The sequence below is a fragment of the Drosophila takahashii genome, chromosome X, assembly GCF_030179915.1.
Source record: "Drosophila takahashii strain IR98-3 E-12201 chromosome X, DtakHiC1v2, whole genome shotgun sequence".
Lineage (NCBI taxonomy): Eukaryota > Metazoa > Arthropoda > Insecta > Diptera > Drosophilidae > Drosophila > Drosophila takahashii.
Genome location: NC_091683.1, coordinates 1,393,906 through 1,409,721, shown reverse-complemented (window position 1 = coordinate 1,409,721; position 15,816 = coordinate 1,393,906). Strand labels below are relative to the sequence as shown.

The 15,816-nt window shown below is 38.4% G+C and overlaps 1 protein-coding gene across 4 annotated transcripts in view; it reads left to right on the top strand.

The window, feature by feature from the left end:
* LOC108063845 (uncharacterized) overlaps positions 1–15,816 on the top strand; it is an 89,737-nt gene that overhangs the window by 8,679 nt on the left and 65,242 nt on the right. Inside the window, exons 1-2 of one of the 4 annotated variants that reach the window (XM_070218499.1) lie at positions 6,324–6,408; positions 6,809–7,094. The exons of 2 other annotated variants lie outside the window; for them this stretch is intronic. The gene's annotated coding sequence lies outside the window, so the exon portion shown is untranslated. Of the gene's footprint in view, positions 1–6,323; positions 6,409–6,437; positions 7,095–15,816 lie in introns of those variants that run through there. One more of the 4 variants, XM_070218501.1, reaches the window with a different exon arrangement.

The window sequence follows — 15,816 nt, the reverse complement described above, 5'->3', positions numbered from 1 at the left end:
AGCTTTCGCTCGGTTTCCGGATTATGGCCATTTATAGACTTTTAGCAAGCATTACCGAGCGGCAGAACCATCAATCACCGCATGTTAAGTGTGTCAAAAACCTTTTGCTAATCGCCTAGCGGTCGGTCCGTTCGGTCACTCAATCCAATCAATTAAGATTGAGATGGAGATTGAGAACGAGAACAAGAACGGGGAACACAGAAGATCGGACAAAAGAGGTGACAAAACGAAAGGCATGCGACCCAGATTACCAAAATGAGACGACTCTCGGATGGATTGGATCTACGAATGGAGTTGAATATATGGGGAACCCAGTCATGTAGCTATATATCTCGGTCTGCCTGCCTTTCTGTCGTATCTGTCGGATACGTGACACGCCCGCACCATTTTCTCCTGTTTTTTTCTTTCTCTACTGGACACGTTTCACTGTTTTTATCGCTGATGTCGTTTCGGGGGCCTTCATAAAGTGTCGCGATATTCATAAAGATAAAGCTTGTGCTTCTCGTCTTTGTCGTTGTCGTTGTCTCACTCTCTCTGTCTCACTTTTATAGCCTTCTCCTTTCCCCCCAGAGGGCCAACCACCCACCCACCCATCACACATTTTGCGGCCTTGCCCGGCAATTAAAATGCCCATTAGGCTCTATTAAAATACCATTGACTGACTCCACTTCGGGCTTGGCTTTAAGTGGCATTGGCATTCCGTGTTCCGTACTCCATGTATGTGTGTGTGTGTCAACCACATCCGTCCACAGGCAGCAGGCTCCACTGTACAGAGGGACCTCCTCCACTGTCCACTCGGCCTTTGAGGCAAATTTAATGCGATTAAATGCAACAACCAGAGCAAACAACTCAATTAGAAGAGGAGTGTGTGGTGTGGCTTTCCTGCAAAGGCAGCAGCAGCAGGAAAATTGGAAAATGGGGCAGCAATTTCCAACCAAAAATTATGTTCATCCCCGAAAAAGATGGGGATTGAGATGGGAAAAGTTTACAAAATGTGCTATGAACATTTTACAAGTGATTGAAAATACTTCAAATTATATTTTCTTAAATTAAATTTAGTTAATTTTCTTGAAATAATTTTGATTTATTTTAGTAACTATAATATTCGGTATACTTAATTTTCATCACTGCCTTAATTTCGCTTTCTTCCTATTTTTTAGCCACTTTCTTTTGGATTCTCTGGAACTTTTGTTCTTTTTCTTTTCCTTTTTTTTGCCCCCGAAAAGTTTTTCTCGCTGCTGTCGACTTTCTGACACTTGTCGTCATATGCAGTTGATGCAAAAAGAAAAGCGGAATTCCAACACACCCGCCCACAGAATTTTCCGCCCATTCTTCGCCGAATCCTTGCAGTTTTTCATTCTTGTTGTTTTTCCGCCGCCGCTGTCGTCATAAACGCAGCCTTATTAAAAGTGCACGAAACTTTTATATTAGTGCAGACAGCAACACGCAACTACGCCCTCTCGCCCCTCAAGGTTTTCAGGTGGGCGTAGGAGTGGGAAAACTGAGAAAAGTGGGCGGGTTCCTAGTTGCTCTTCAGGTTGTCGTATGGCCAAAAAAGCCATAACTTGTTGGCGAAGGGAGCCAGAACCAGGAAATTATTATCAATGTACGCATAATTCATTAAAACGAGCAACTTTTTGAGGTCTCTGAAATCAGGGGTGTGTAAGGAGGGGCAAGGAAGGGGTAGGGAAGGAGTATGGAAGGGGTTGGGAAGGGGCTGCGACATGCGTTCCACTGATGATGATGATAACGTCAGAGTGCACTTTGTCATTATATAAAGCCACACATCCACTCATCGAAACTTGTTTACCACGAGGAAAATCCAAATGGAATTACTTAATTTAGAAAAAAATTTCCCTTGAACTTAATATGCCATTACTAATAAAAGTAGGGACATTTTTTTGTGGAAGTTCAAACGGAAATGAAAGCGATTAAGCATAAAAATCTAAAATAAATACCAAAATTCGGATATTATTCGTAAGTGCGAACTATGATAGAAATTCTATTATGTATTCTATTCTATTATTAATTATACAATTTTTATCTTTTCTGTATATTTTTTATAAACTGATTGTTTTTTCCTTAAGTGCATTTGAAAATCAGGAAGAGCAGGAAGGAAGCCAGGAAGGAAGGAAGAAACTAACTAACTTTGTTAAAATTTCTCTCTCACTTCCGGTCTTAGGCAAGTGCAACCCCCCAACCCTCTTCCACCTCCTTCTCAGGCATGTGTGTGGCTTCCATATCCCTCACTTTTCTTCCCCCCTTCAAAGCGCCCCGCAGTTTCCATTCCTCAATGAAGTTATCGTTGTCAAGTTTTAAGCGTGAACTTTTCGCCGCAGCTCCTTTATTTTCCACCCCCTTTCGCACCACCTCACCACCCACAGTGCATTGAAAATTGGCCGCCTTCTTGGCCCCCCGTTAACCCTTGTGTGTCTCATCCTCTCTCCTTCTTCGCTGGCTGCTGCATCATAATTCGCTATTAGAAGTCACTTAAAAAGTTTTCCAAGTTTTCCATGCAGCTGCCAACATTGTTGTCAGCCACTCGCACTCTGAATTTTCTTGGCCAAAAGTTGTGGGTGGCGGCGGCGCAAAGTGGGCGGGGAATTTTTTAATTGAATAATTGTAGGCATAATGCCAAGGGTTTTTGGGTGGAGAGAAAAGCGCGTTAACTTTCGATCTAAAGGCTTGCAAAAAATAATTTATAATTAGAACACTTTGAAAAAACGAGGTTTTGAAAATTTAAACCGAGCTTAACCGTCACTTAATCCCTGAAAATTAATTTTTTGCTGTCTGAAATTGAATAAAACTATATTTGTATGCTGTACCCGGGACAGCTTTAATTTCCTCAGCGCGAATTCCCTTGGGATAATTGTCAGTTTGTTTCTTCCACCTCTTTTCGGATTAAGCCCCTTTGCTGCTGCCTGAAATTGGCAGACATTAATGGGTTAATTTGCATTAATATATTCAATTGGATGGCGTTGTTGCCGCAGGGGAAAAGAGCTTGGTGTTTTCTGAAATGTCTCTTTTGTTTTTTCTGCTTTTTTTGTTTGGTTTTTTTTTTGTTGTTTTGGGTGTGCCACTTGTTGTTGTTCCTTTTACACTGTTTAATTCGATTTGCCAACGCATTGCAATTAAATTTATTTTGCAACCCGCCCTGGCGAAAGTCCTGTGCTTGTGCTGCCTGCCTTTCGTCCTGCAAATGCATAATTGCATTTTAAGCGCTCACAAACAAAGGCAATCCCTTGAATTTCCACACGATTTTCCTCTCTCGACTCGACTTCTCCTCGTTTTCCCACCGCAAGTCAACTGAAGCTGAAATCATCATTAAAGTAATTATAACTGTCAATGGAAAGGCTTGTGCAAAAGTGCAGATAGGTATTAATAAGGTGGGAGGGATGGAGAGACAGCATCATAAAGGTAATTGGTAGTTTAGTGATCTTCCTAAAAACCTAAAAATCACCTTGCCAAAAAACAGAGAACCCATTCTCTATGTTTGTTGGTGGCGGCTTTTCATTTTTCTTTGGCGCCGAAAGCAAAAGTCCAAACAATGACCAGACAGACACTCTATTTTTTCCCCTTCGAGTAGCGCTTTTCCTTTCCTACGCTTCGGTGATTAACGTGATTTGCTCACGGGTAAATAGAAATGAGATCCAAGCCAGGTTTTAATCCTAATTAAAGTTGTTCTACAACAGGGCAGCTTAGCCCATAAAGTCACAAAATCTTGCATTGGACACTCGTCGATTTTTCTTTGTGTCGCTGTTGCACTTTCATTGATCTTTTAAAAATATATTCTTCTAAAGTAAAGGGTTCGTTTATAATTTGCCTCATGGCGATGGTTTCTCATGGAAAAGCACTGCTTAATATTATACAATTGTTATTTAAAGGTGTTTTTTTTTTTATAAATATACATATTTAATTTTTCTCTATACATTTTTATTATTTTATTTCCGTTGTGGCTGGCTTGCTGACATATGCATCCAGTGGCGTAGCCAATAATTGGTGGAGGAGGGGTTTTCAAAATCAATTTTTTATGGCTTACCTTTTTTGACCTTATTTTGCATAGGAATTTCACCTTAAAGGGATTGTGGCAAGGGGGCTTAACACCTATAACCTATCCCCATTTTCTACGCCACTGATATATACTTTTTTTGGACCAGTTTTTTCTTTTGCTTTTCATAACTAAGGTGGTGAGTGTAGCATGACGACCAAAACAAGTAGGAAAAATAATAAACACAAGGAAGCCGAAGGTTCTTTGGGTCGTCTTACTTGGTTAGAAAGTGGTAGAAAGATACGTTATAACGGGGATGGGGCAAAAAAGGCATATGGCAAGAAGAACATTTGGTACCGAAATGACTAAAGAAAGTTAATTATGAACCGAATTTATAAACATGATATTCGATAACACCCAAAAAACACACATACACTTGAAGAGCCTCAAGTAAACTGCAGGTCAAACGAAAATAAAATAAAGAACGCTAGACGCAAAACGAAACTGAGCTGAACATTTTTGATGTTTGGCCAGTGACCTTGACCTTGGCGGTGGCGGGGGAATTGGGTGTTGAGGTTGAGGGGGGTCTTCCCTCGAAGGCCAGAAAATAGCAGTGCTGTAGTTACGTTTTAGCCGCATTCAAATTGAAATGCCAATTGGGATGCATTGCGCATTTAATTACGCAACATTAATAGCAACGAGTACACGTAGTAGTGGCTCAAAGTCAAGTGCAAAAGGCGAAGAAATTCAAATAAAAGCCAAGCGGAATATTGGATACTCTGACTTATATGTATATGGGAAAAAAGATAAACGTACAAACAAATAAATATAACTTACTCACATGAAAAATAAAAATCGGATGGAAATGTTAATATTCGTTAAGAACCAACTTTTAGTTTAACAGGCTGATGAGAAATCAGTCCTTAACCTAAGGTTAAAATATTTTTTTTTATTAGAATTCTCCGATGGAAATGGACTTATTTTCTTTAAAAGCTGGCATAAAATATAAAAGTAATAAAACTTGTTAATAATTTAAATACTCTTTGTACAATGTACATGTGTATAAAAAGCAAAAATAATGCCATCGAACTTTTTTACCTGCTCACTACGCACTCAAACTATGCGCCATCCCACTCGCACACCCGTTTGCTCAAGCCATTTTTCACAAATATGTAGGTAAACACATTTATTCATTTTATATATGCACACTTAGAGCGAACTATTTGTTTTCGATTTGTATTTTGTGTATTTGGCTTTGGCCAATAAATAATTGATTTGGCCGAAAAGTAAATGTTAACTTAACATAGATTCCTACAGCGGCGAACTTGTTCGATCCGAAGCACCAAACAATTATCAAACTGTTGCGCTTCAAACCGGCGGCCGTTGCGCATGCGCAGCAGGCTGTGTCGAACATCGCGCGAGGGCGAGCAACAACAAACCGCTTGAACGGGTCAGGGACCAGTGATGCCACTTTGGCCTTCGAACATCTAGCTATTTGACGGCATTTTTTAAAGCGAATTAAATTTGTAAATAGTTCATTGATTTTGCATTTATTGGTTTATTGGGTAATAACTTCAGTCGTATTAATTATTTTTTCATTCGCGTTTAAACTAAAATTACGGATAAGATGTTATTTCTAATTTTTAAAAAATTGTAATCTATTTTTGAACAGGTATATCCATTCCACTTCGACTTATTGTAAAAAAAGTTAACTTCAATTAAGTCTTTTAATTGGGCTTAAATGTTTATAAAAATACATTTCCAATTATGATTTTCTACATTTTCTAGCCAAATGTGGCGGGAACAACACCATTGTGTGTTTTTCTCAAACATGTTCCCTGCAACATTTCGCCGGCAATTGGACTTGTTTTTGTCCGAACGGGTTGGCCATGGTTGCGCACTGCTCGCTTGCAACGCAAGAAAACCTGTAACGTGAATTTAAAGAAACATCTTTTAATTATTAACATTAAAATATTATCAATAAATTTTTGGAATTTTTTGAAAACAAAAGTTCAACACAATAAATCGAATACTATTGAACTGACAGACAATATATTAGCCATCTGAATATAAATTATACATGTTTAATAAAAAAGGATTATTAAAAAGCGCACCATAAATCACAAAATATTTAAAAATATTGATTAAAGCTCATATTTTTCCTTTTTTTTATGGATTTTTTGTTGTACCTATATGAAATTAAATTTAACAAAATATATCTTTACATTTCTGTTCTGTCGAACATGTTACGGTTCGATGCTGCGGTTTGAAAGCGGTTTTCTGGCGATTTGCCGTGGCTATTGCCGCGAATCGAAACAACAGTTGGATTTCCAGCTCCGCCGCGAAAAGTTGGAAATTTCTGAGCACCAGGGAGCTGCTGTAAACAAATTCCCCAAAAACCCATTTTCGGAACGAAAGAAGTAAAGATATTACGAGAAAAATAGTTTTAAAATGCCTTAGGTTTATTTAAAGCGAACGACAGTTGTAATTTGAAGAACGAAAAAAGGAGGAGCGATAAACCGGTTGACCGCGAAAATGCTAGAGTTTCTTTTTGGCAAATTAGTCAAACGCAAAGGACAAAAAATAGTGAAAAAATAAATAAAAAGGCTTCTCTTTTCTCACGTGTTTACTATCGCGCGCTCTTTCTCTCTCCCTCGCTCTTTCAAAAACGCGCGCGTGTGTTGGTGAATGTGTATTATTATTTTTTTATCTCGCCGATCAATCGAATAACTCAACAACAACAACCAAAAATTCCACAAGAGAATAATTCCAGTGCCGTTTTTTCTACCAAAATTATTACATTTTTTTCCTGTGTGCAAGTGTGCTGTTTTATATATTTTTGGAAAATACAACAACAAGATTGGAGATGAGAGGCAAATAAGAAAGGAGAAATAAGAAAAACAAGTTGAAAGAAATTAACAAAAAAAAAACCGGATCCCCGAGAGAAACAACAACTAAAGAAGAAGCAGCATCAAGAGAGAAGAAAAGGAAGAGGCTTCGACTTCCAGTATCCAGTATTCGTGTAGTTGTTGCGCACACGCACTGGAAAAAGAGAGGAGGATCATCGGCAGCCCTCTCTCTCTGGAAAACTGGCAAAAAGGAGAAGGTGAGTGAAATGCTCTCGCAGGAGCGTGGGTGCGAGCGAGACGGCGCAGCCGCAACCTTTTCCAAGTGTTTAATAGTTTTTTTTTACCGCCAAGTGACAGGAATTTCCAGTAATTCTAAAGAAGAGTAAAAAATAACGAATGAGAGGAATTTTGCAAATTATCGAAATAATCGGAAATATTAATCGCTATCAAAAACTAGAGATTTAATGTTCTGTGGATCCAAAAATATTCACACAAAATCTAAAAGAAAATTGTATGAGTCTTTCAAGCAATAAAAATTTACAAAAAAGTTTCCTAACAAAATGACAAAAAAATAAGTTTATTAATTTGTAAATCGGTTATTGAGATGTAGGGAAATTTTCTTATGACTCCGCTCTATTTTCAGACCCCTGAGAGGGTTATAGATGTAGTACACTGGCCTACACACACGCCTTTATTTACTCTACTTCTGATCGCATTTCACACTTGCTCTCTCTTTTTTTTTTGTTTTTTGCCGTTTTACCCTTCCAAGTGTAAAATCGAAAGTCGTAGAACATAGAAAATAGCTTCTTGTCATCTTCACTTCAGTTCTCTACTTTTCCCCTGCTGGTTGCTCCACTGATCTATTTGTTGGGTGATTTAGAAGAAGAGGTTTCGTTAAAAAATATGGAAAAAGTAATTTCCAATAGTTGAGGTGTCGGGTTGACCATAAAAACGGCTGACATAATGAGCTATAAAGGGGAAGAGATGATGAAAAAGCTCGGAAAATGAGTGGGGCATACACAAGTCTTTTTTGTGTACTTTAAGTTTGTAAACATGCCTGGGGCGAAATGGAAAAAATATGAGAAATACTAGCACATAAAATGCGGTTGGCATTGCACCTTTGCGTTGGTCGAGTTTTCCTTCTACCTTTCGCTCTCGTTTCTGGCCAGTTTGTTACAGTTTCGCGATTTTGAACCCTCGACTAGGCCTACATACTCATTCATTTCATTTTTTAGCTGCCCAGCGAGCACTTAACACTTAGCAGAGGGGCACTAATTTAATGGGGAAATAAATAATAAATATAAGTTAAAGTCGCGAGATTTGATCCAGAAGTTATACAATACAAATATGTTTTTGTCCCTATAGTATGACCAGTTTTTCATTTAAGTATTAATGCACATAAAAAATTGTGAAGCCTTCGATAGGTAATTATCATGAAATGTCGATAACAAAACTTTTAATAACAAAATTTGAAGTCTTATTCAAGTTGAATTTCCGTAAATGTTTAAAAAATCTATAGTTTAGTATTCAACTTTTTTTAATACCCTAAGAACTATTAAATATTCGGTGGTACTTTGGAAATAGTAAATCCCTCGATAGGCAATTGTGCTGAAATATCGATAGCAGTGAGGCGCCTTGTTTAATGCCGTTAATTGAATTAGCACCCGCACATAGATACAGACACACCTACACACTTACACCTACTCACTGAATAACAACAAAACGCCAGCGGCAACAACAAATTGGATTAATGCAAACGAATCGAATCGCCGAACAAGAAAGAGCAAGAAAAAATGTGTAAAAAGTACAAAATGGTAAAACGATGGTTTTTGATGCAAACACAAATGGCTAAAACACAGCTACCAAAAAAAGCACAAAAATACAGATACAAAATGTATCTTTCATAATCGAGCTGGTCAAAAGACAGAGACAGATATAGAGATAGGGGGAGAGAGAGGGAGATGGGGCGAAACACGACATGATAATAACGGTTTCACAAATTTAGTTGTTAGTTTTTTTTCTCTTTTTTTTGGCTATGTTTTGTTTTTTTTTGCTCTTTGACTGTCCTTTCACTCTGCATCTTCTTCTTCTTGGCTTTGGTTTCTTTTCCCCTTCGTATTTTACAATATTTTGATTAGAACTTTGGTCGAACACCTCTTATGATGATGATGATGATGATCCCATACCACCTCCATTAACTTTTCTTTGCTTCCCCGTTTTCCCCGTTTATTGGTTTTCCTCGTTTTGAGTGTTATTTGCTTCGGGGGTATTACCATTGCTCTAATCGATTTTTTATTTACCCATTGCCATGACTGGTTTTCCATCTTTTTGCTGTTTTTGGCCATCTTCTTCGGCACACACATCTTCCGCATCTGAGTACTGAAAATTGTCATTAAAACTGGTATTAGTAAATTAATATAAATATTTGATCAAGCGTAATTGCCTACGAATATTATTAGATTAGTTGAAATGATCTCAATATTTGTATTTACTTTCATTAATAACGATAGTAAACTAGTTTTAAAGTTTAACTTTAACTTAACCCGAGGTTATAGAAATAATATCATTCCCTATATTTTCAATACTGATCATCAGATCTCTTGACTATGATATATGATATATGGTTCAAGTTGCAAAAAATTACGTGCTGATTAATAGCAAACAAATGATATGTAAAGTTATCAAATCCATCAAATTGGATGAGTGTGCAAGCCCAATTTTTTTTGGCGCTTTCCAATTCACTCACTCCCTTCTTTTTTTTCCTCTATGTGTTGCAAGTAAATCGCCTCAAATTACGCGGATCTGCGAAATTGTAGCTAAAATGCAAATTCATTATGCGGATATGACATGAATCCCTCCATTTGCCGCCCAAAAAAAAGTCACGAACTTTTGGAGCTGAAATGAGAGATGTTCGAATACAATTTGGGCTACAGTGGAGTACACACGGGGTACAGTGGAGCTTGGAGCTCATTAACAACAGCTGCCGCCGTTAACAACTCACATTGAATATCAAAAGAAAAAATCCAATAAATCTGCTGGCAATTTTTTCGCCCTTACAAAGACATCAATACAAATTTGGCATCGAGAAGCGTAGGGCTGGAAAATAATCAAATCAAAAATACATCAAAGTTTGTTTTTTTGTTTTCTGTTTAATTAGTCGATCGGCGGCGGGCGCGTGTGTGGATAATGTTTTTATTTGCCAGCGGAGAGAGCAAGTAACTTACTGTTCCTCCCGGGGCATCGCGAAATTTGCACTTTCCCCTCGTTAAGGTTTCCAGATTCGACTAATGAAATAATGAAATCGCATTCACGTCTCAGCCGAATGAAAGGGAATTGGAATCGGAATCCGCATCTGAATGTATATCTTCTCGCAGCTTGATTAATTGGGCAACCCGTGAATTGTTTTAATTTGTCGCAGTTTGATGTTCATATATTGCAATTCACCAAATTCACAAACAAAGTGCTAATTAACCAGATGTTAATTTAACCATAAGACGTTAATATCGCTATTTGTTTCAGTGGGTAATCGATTAATGGGTGTTCTTTTCTTTTTGAACATCAGTTTAAATAGTTTTAATAAATGCGTTTAGGCTATTGTCTCTTTATTTTTGTTTCATTTATATCACAAAGCAACTTATTTATGTGTTTTGGGCTAATTTTGCATTTGTTCTTACCTTTCTTTTATTTATCGATAAACAATACATTTAAATTAAAAGAAATAATGGGGAGATTGGGGGAGCACTAAGTGCTGAAAACTTCGATTTTGGTTAATATATATGCTTTTGCCAATAAAATTATCGAGGAAATTACTGGGCTATCGGAACTATCGGCCGATCTGAACTATTGTCGATAGTTCTCAAAGTATTCGCCTCTTTGGCCGCATGGTTCTTCTGTTCGAGGTGCCGTGTTCGCATTGTTGCAATTCTATATATAAAACTGAAGCGGATCCCCGGCACTTCTCACATCGTGCCACACGAAATGCTTGCCTCTGGTTAATTTTCGCCGTTTCTGATTTTTTTAGGCTTCTTGTTTGCCGCTTTTCTTGACGAAGTCGGAGAAGAAGCAGGCAGAAACGGCGGCTAAATATAAAATTATTTGAAGCCAAGAGGCTGTCGAGGGGCTAAAAAGGGGGAAATAAGAAATAAAACCATGCAATGCCAGACAATTGAGGCAAGACAGAAAAAACTGAAAAAAGTAAAGTACAGACAATAAAATGCCATGAAAATGAAGCATCCGAAAAAGAGGAAAAAAGGCGGAGAGGTGAGGTGAAAAGCGGCGGAGGGGGCAGTATAATAATAGGCGCAGTTTACAATAAATCAGCGAGCGAAAGGAAAATGCTTTATTTCTTTCTGCCACCAACCAAAATCTCTCGAATCTTGGTAACACATATCTTGAGATTTTCTGCGGTTGCCAAGCCAGATTTGTTCGTTCGTTGTCTCCTTGTCTCGGTACTCGTATCTCAGCTTAACTTTGGATATGAATCTGTATCTGTATCTGTGGCTATGGGAATTAGTGTCGAAGCTCAAGTCGGAGACCTTGAAACGTTGTCTTTGGTCGTCTTGAGAGTCTAGAGGCTCTATAACTAAAAATGTAAGATTTATATTAATATTATATATATTAACCCAATTGATACAATTTTATATAAGGTATTTTTCGGGTGTTTTCATAAATCTTTCAGGAAAAGTGGGTATTAAACCCATCGTCATGTTGTAAAAAAGTTTTCATTGGAACGAGAACGATACAACCCCCTCTGTTTTCCCTACTTTAAAACGCATCATCCCCACGATTTTCCACCAAAAAAAAAACTTGCGGAGTAATTGTTTGCCACTTGGCAACTTATGTTGTTGCCGCACATCTGTGCAACACGTGTGCTGTTGCATTTGGCTCCTTGCAAGGGTAACAGCCCCCTTTTACCCCTTTTTTTTTTGCATCCCCTCGTTGAAAACTCCATCGTTTTTGGGGGCGCTTTTGTGTCGCCCTTTTCTCGAGTGCACTTTGCCAACTTGGCCTCTCAGCAGAGTCCGAGTCCAAAAACTCCAAAGTCGTGTTCATGCACAGATATTTACATATATAGCTGCCATATACAGCAGCGGTGAGAAAATTAGGTTTACGAAGGAAAATTATAAAATCCAAAAACATTAAATTCAAAATTGAATTTAATTAAAATGTATAACATTTAAGTTATACACTTTATAAAATAAATATTTAAATATAATAAATACATATTTTCGGATTCATTTAATTAGCTTACTAATTCAGTGAGTTATTACAGATAAGATAATAACCGCATTCTCGAATTTTAAGCAATGTTCCGTTCTTCGGATGATTAAAATGTTTCCTAAAACCTCTAGTACGATGCATTCCTAGTATTTTGACCCGATCTGTTGACGTTTTATGTTTGTGCATGTGTGGTTGTTGTTAAATTTTTTTCGTATTTTTTTTTTGTGTGTAATTAAAATAATAATGCGGTGTTCAGTGTTCAGAGTTGAAATTGGAGTTGGTGATGGGACCAAAAAAAACCAAGGTGGGGAGGGAAAATTATAGGGGGTGTGCGTCTCGAGTGGGCGTGGTTGAGTTGCGGAGAGAACTTCGAGGTGGAGAACTTGTGGAGGAGGTGTGAATAATTTGGTGGCACATGTGTTGTGTGCTCAGATGCTTTTTGCCCTGCAATTGTTGTTTAACCAGCGAGTTTTCCGGGGAATGAGGATGGCGATGAAGGGGGTTACCCTTACACTTCCCCGTTTTTGTTTATTCTTTGCATTTGACTCTTGTTTTTTCCGCTGGCTTTTATTCATTCTGTTCGTTTTTGCCTTGATTTCTTGTTTGGCATTTAGATTGCACCGCGTGTAACCCTCGGAATGGATTTTACTGATGGCCTGGGATTTGGATTCGTATTCGTATTCGTACTCAGATTTGAGGTGCGGTAATGTTGATAATGCTAATGGTAATGATGGTCACCGTGTGCCGTTGTTTTGTGGGTGGGAAAATTTAGCGGGTGGTCTCCCATAAGGTATATAAAGATATTACGGGCTTGTAATTTACTATGAATTTATGATCATTGCTTAGTGGAACTTTATTACAAGTTAAGTGATGATTAAGAGAAATTAAAGATTGCGTTTATGGGTTTTAAATTGTATTTAATCTGTAATGGAAATATCCAATGATATAGTTTATCCTTTTAAGCTCGGTTTGTACAACCCTAATCCTTTCCTTATTATTCTTCTCACTATCAACCAAGTTCACTTGGCAACAAGTTGATTACAACTCACGAGGCCAAAAGGTGGTCAACCAGCGGATTTGAGAAGGCGAAGATGAAGACGATGAGGTTGTGGCTTGCCGCAGTGGGCGTGGTAACTTCGCCTCCCACTTTTCCACATTCGAGGCGGAAGCAACTTTAAGCCCATATATGTGTTCAGTAATCTGTAATCAAGTTGAAACCACAGTTGAAAATAGCAATTCTGCAAAAGAATTGAAAAGCTGGAATAAAGGAATTCAATATCCATTTTATAAATATTGATTAAGTGTCCGATTCAATGATTGATTCAAGTTGAAACCACAGTTGAAAATAGCTGGATAAGGGAAAAGGGGCAGCCATAGAATGGAGGGGTAGGAGGGGGATGCGAAGGAGGAAAATGAAGAGTTGATGCGATGAGGAAAAAATTTGCAAAGGCAACCGGTTTCAAGTTGTTTGCCATTTGTTGTTGTTGTTGCCTTTTGGTGTTATGTGTATGCCTTAAACAAATTCCTGCTGTTGTAGGAATAACTTACAGCCAAACACTGTGGCGTGGAGTAGGAAGGGGGGATTTCAAGACGAGGAGGAAGATGAGGAGGAGCCGACAACAACGGGCAACGCATGTTTCTTCTTTCGTACAAAGACAAAAAAAACCCCCAATGATGATTAACCGTCTCCATTTGATGATCATCAAGTCGTCGGGGAGCTTGTGTGTCACAGCTTCTGAAGAACAAGATCATGGGGAGGAAAATATATTTAAATAATATCTACATAGTATCTACATAATATCTACATGATATCTACATGATATCTACATAATATCTACAACATATCTACATAATATTAACATTATATTTTTGTACTGACGTTGCAAAAAATGTGTAATATTTGTTATTTTTAATAACCTGCATTTAAGGTCATAAAATGAAGCAATTAATCTTAAGATTGATGGGAGAAACATCCTCTGAGCGATATAAAATTATAGATAGATAGAAAGAGAGAGCTGCGATTGCGAATGCGATTGCATTTCAGGGTCATGCGATAGTCCCGAAATGGAGCCAGAAAGAAATCTTCTCATGCGTGCCACACGCGCAGACATTTCACCGTAGAAATGCTACATGCTAACGCACACATGAACACATCCACACAAACAGTGCAACAGTGTTTGTTGCCAATTGAGGAGAGCTGCTGGCAACATGCAATATGTGGCCATACATACGTACATATACACAGCATACAGTAGACACATAAACAAGGGGCTCCAGCCACATGCCACATTTCTTGCCACATTGCCACATGGGCCAGGCCAGCAGCACATCATCAGCAGGAGAAAAACACAACGACGATGGTGATGTGAAAAAGAAGGCAGGATCTAATGTAGTAGGAAAATACCCTGTAAAATAGGATAAAGGATGTTTTTTTTAAAACTGTTTCTTTTGTAACTCAAAGAATTTCTTTATAAGTTGTTTATCTTATTTCCCTATATGTATTTCGTATTCCTCAACAACTTACTTCCCTTACAAACACCCCAAACTTTCGTGAGCATATGTGTAGAAGATTTCCAGCAGATCTAGAAGAATCTCTTTGGCACTCGACTCTCTTCTGCTGTCTCTTCCCGTTTCTCTGGTTTGGTTTACTTTGGTACTCTCGCGGCAGGTTTGTTTGGAGCATCATCTCCTTTGTATCTCTCACATTGAACAACCGGTAACTGAGACTAAACTGAAAAACATAAGAAAAACGAGCTGCTCTGCTCCTGCGGTTTGAAAGAGGTGGAAGGGAAGGGGTTTAGAAGGGGGTTTGGAGGGGGTTTCGAAGGGGGTGAAGAGTTCTGCTGACCCAAGTGTCGGCATCTTTTCGTGTTCCATTCCATTTAGTTCTGGCATAGCTGCAGTGGGTTTTGTGGTTGTGGAAATGGAACGAGGACGATGTTGCAACTGAAATAGTGGCACATTTTCAGTGTTTGGTGGTAAGACTAAACAAAATAGAAGAACCAAATATTAGAAAATTCTACAGACCAAATTCTTTTTAATTTTTTAGTAATTCTTGAATATTTTCATTCTACTTAATTTCGTTCCACAGTGGTAGTTCCCTTTTTTTTGGATTCCCCCGCTTATTATATTTAATATTTTACTTCCTTTTCCTTATTTTTTTCTAAGGGCGCGAATACTGCACCTTTTAAAGCTGTCTGCCTTGCGGAAAATGTAAAATGGGACTGGGCTTCCACTTGACGAAAAAAAGAAGGCGAATTGAGGGCAAATTGCCAAAAAGCTTTTTGCTGCTGCAGCTCTGCATCTCTGCATTTTGGGCTTCAGTTTAGCTTGAAGTGCAGGGAGCCCAGGGCTTGTCAACGCTTAAAAGTCCACCCCCGGCTTTTCCCCCGTTTATGCAAATGCACGTGGAAATATTCAAAATATTTTCTTTTTTTTTTCTCCTTTTCTTTTTTCGACCATAGTTGCTTTCAATTTCCCAGGCAGCGAGAGCGAGAGGCTGCTGTCCCCTCTGTATATTCTGAATTTTTGGGGGATGGTGAGGTGCAGGGGGAAACCCACTAAGCTCATCGACGTTTTTCGATTATTGCGCATACTTTCGTCGACCCCTCCGTCGATGACGATGACGATATGCCGATGAAGCTGATGTTTCGCCGCCTTATTTTGTCTTTACTTTTTTGCTCTCGCTTTTTCTGCTTTGTTTTCGACTGGCTCGAAATTTGTCATCGCCTGAAAATGCCTCCTCTTTTGGTTCATGTT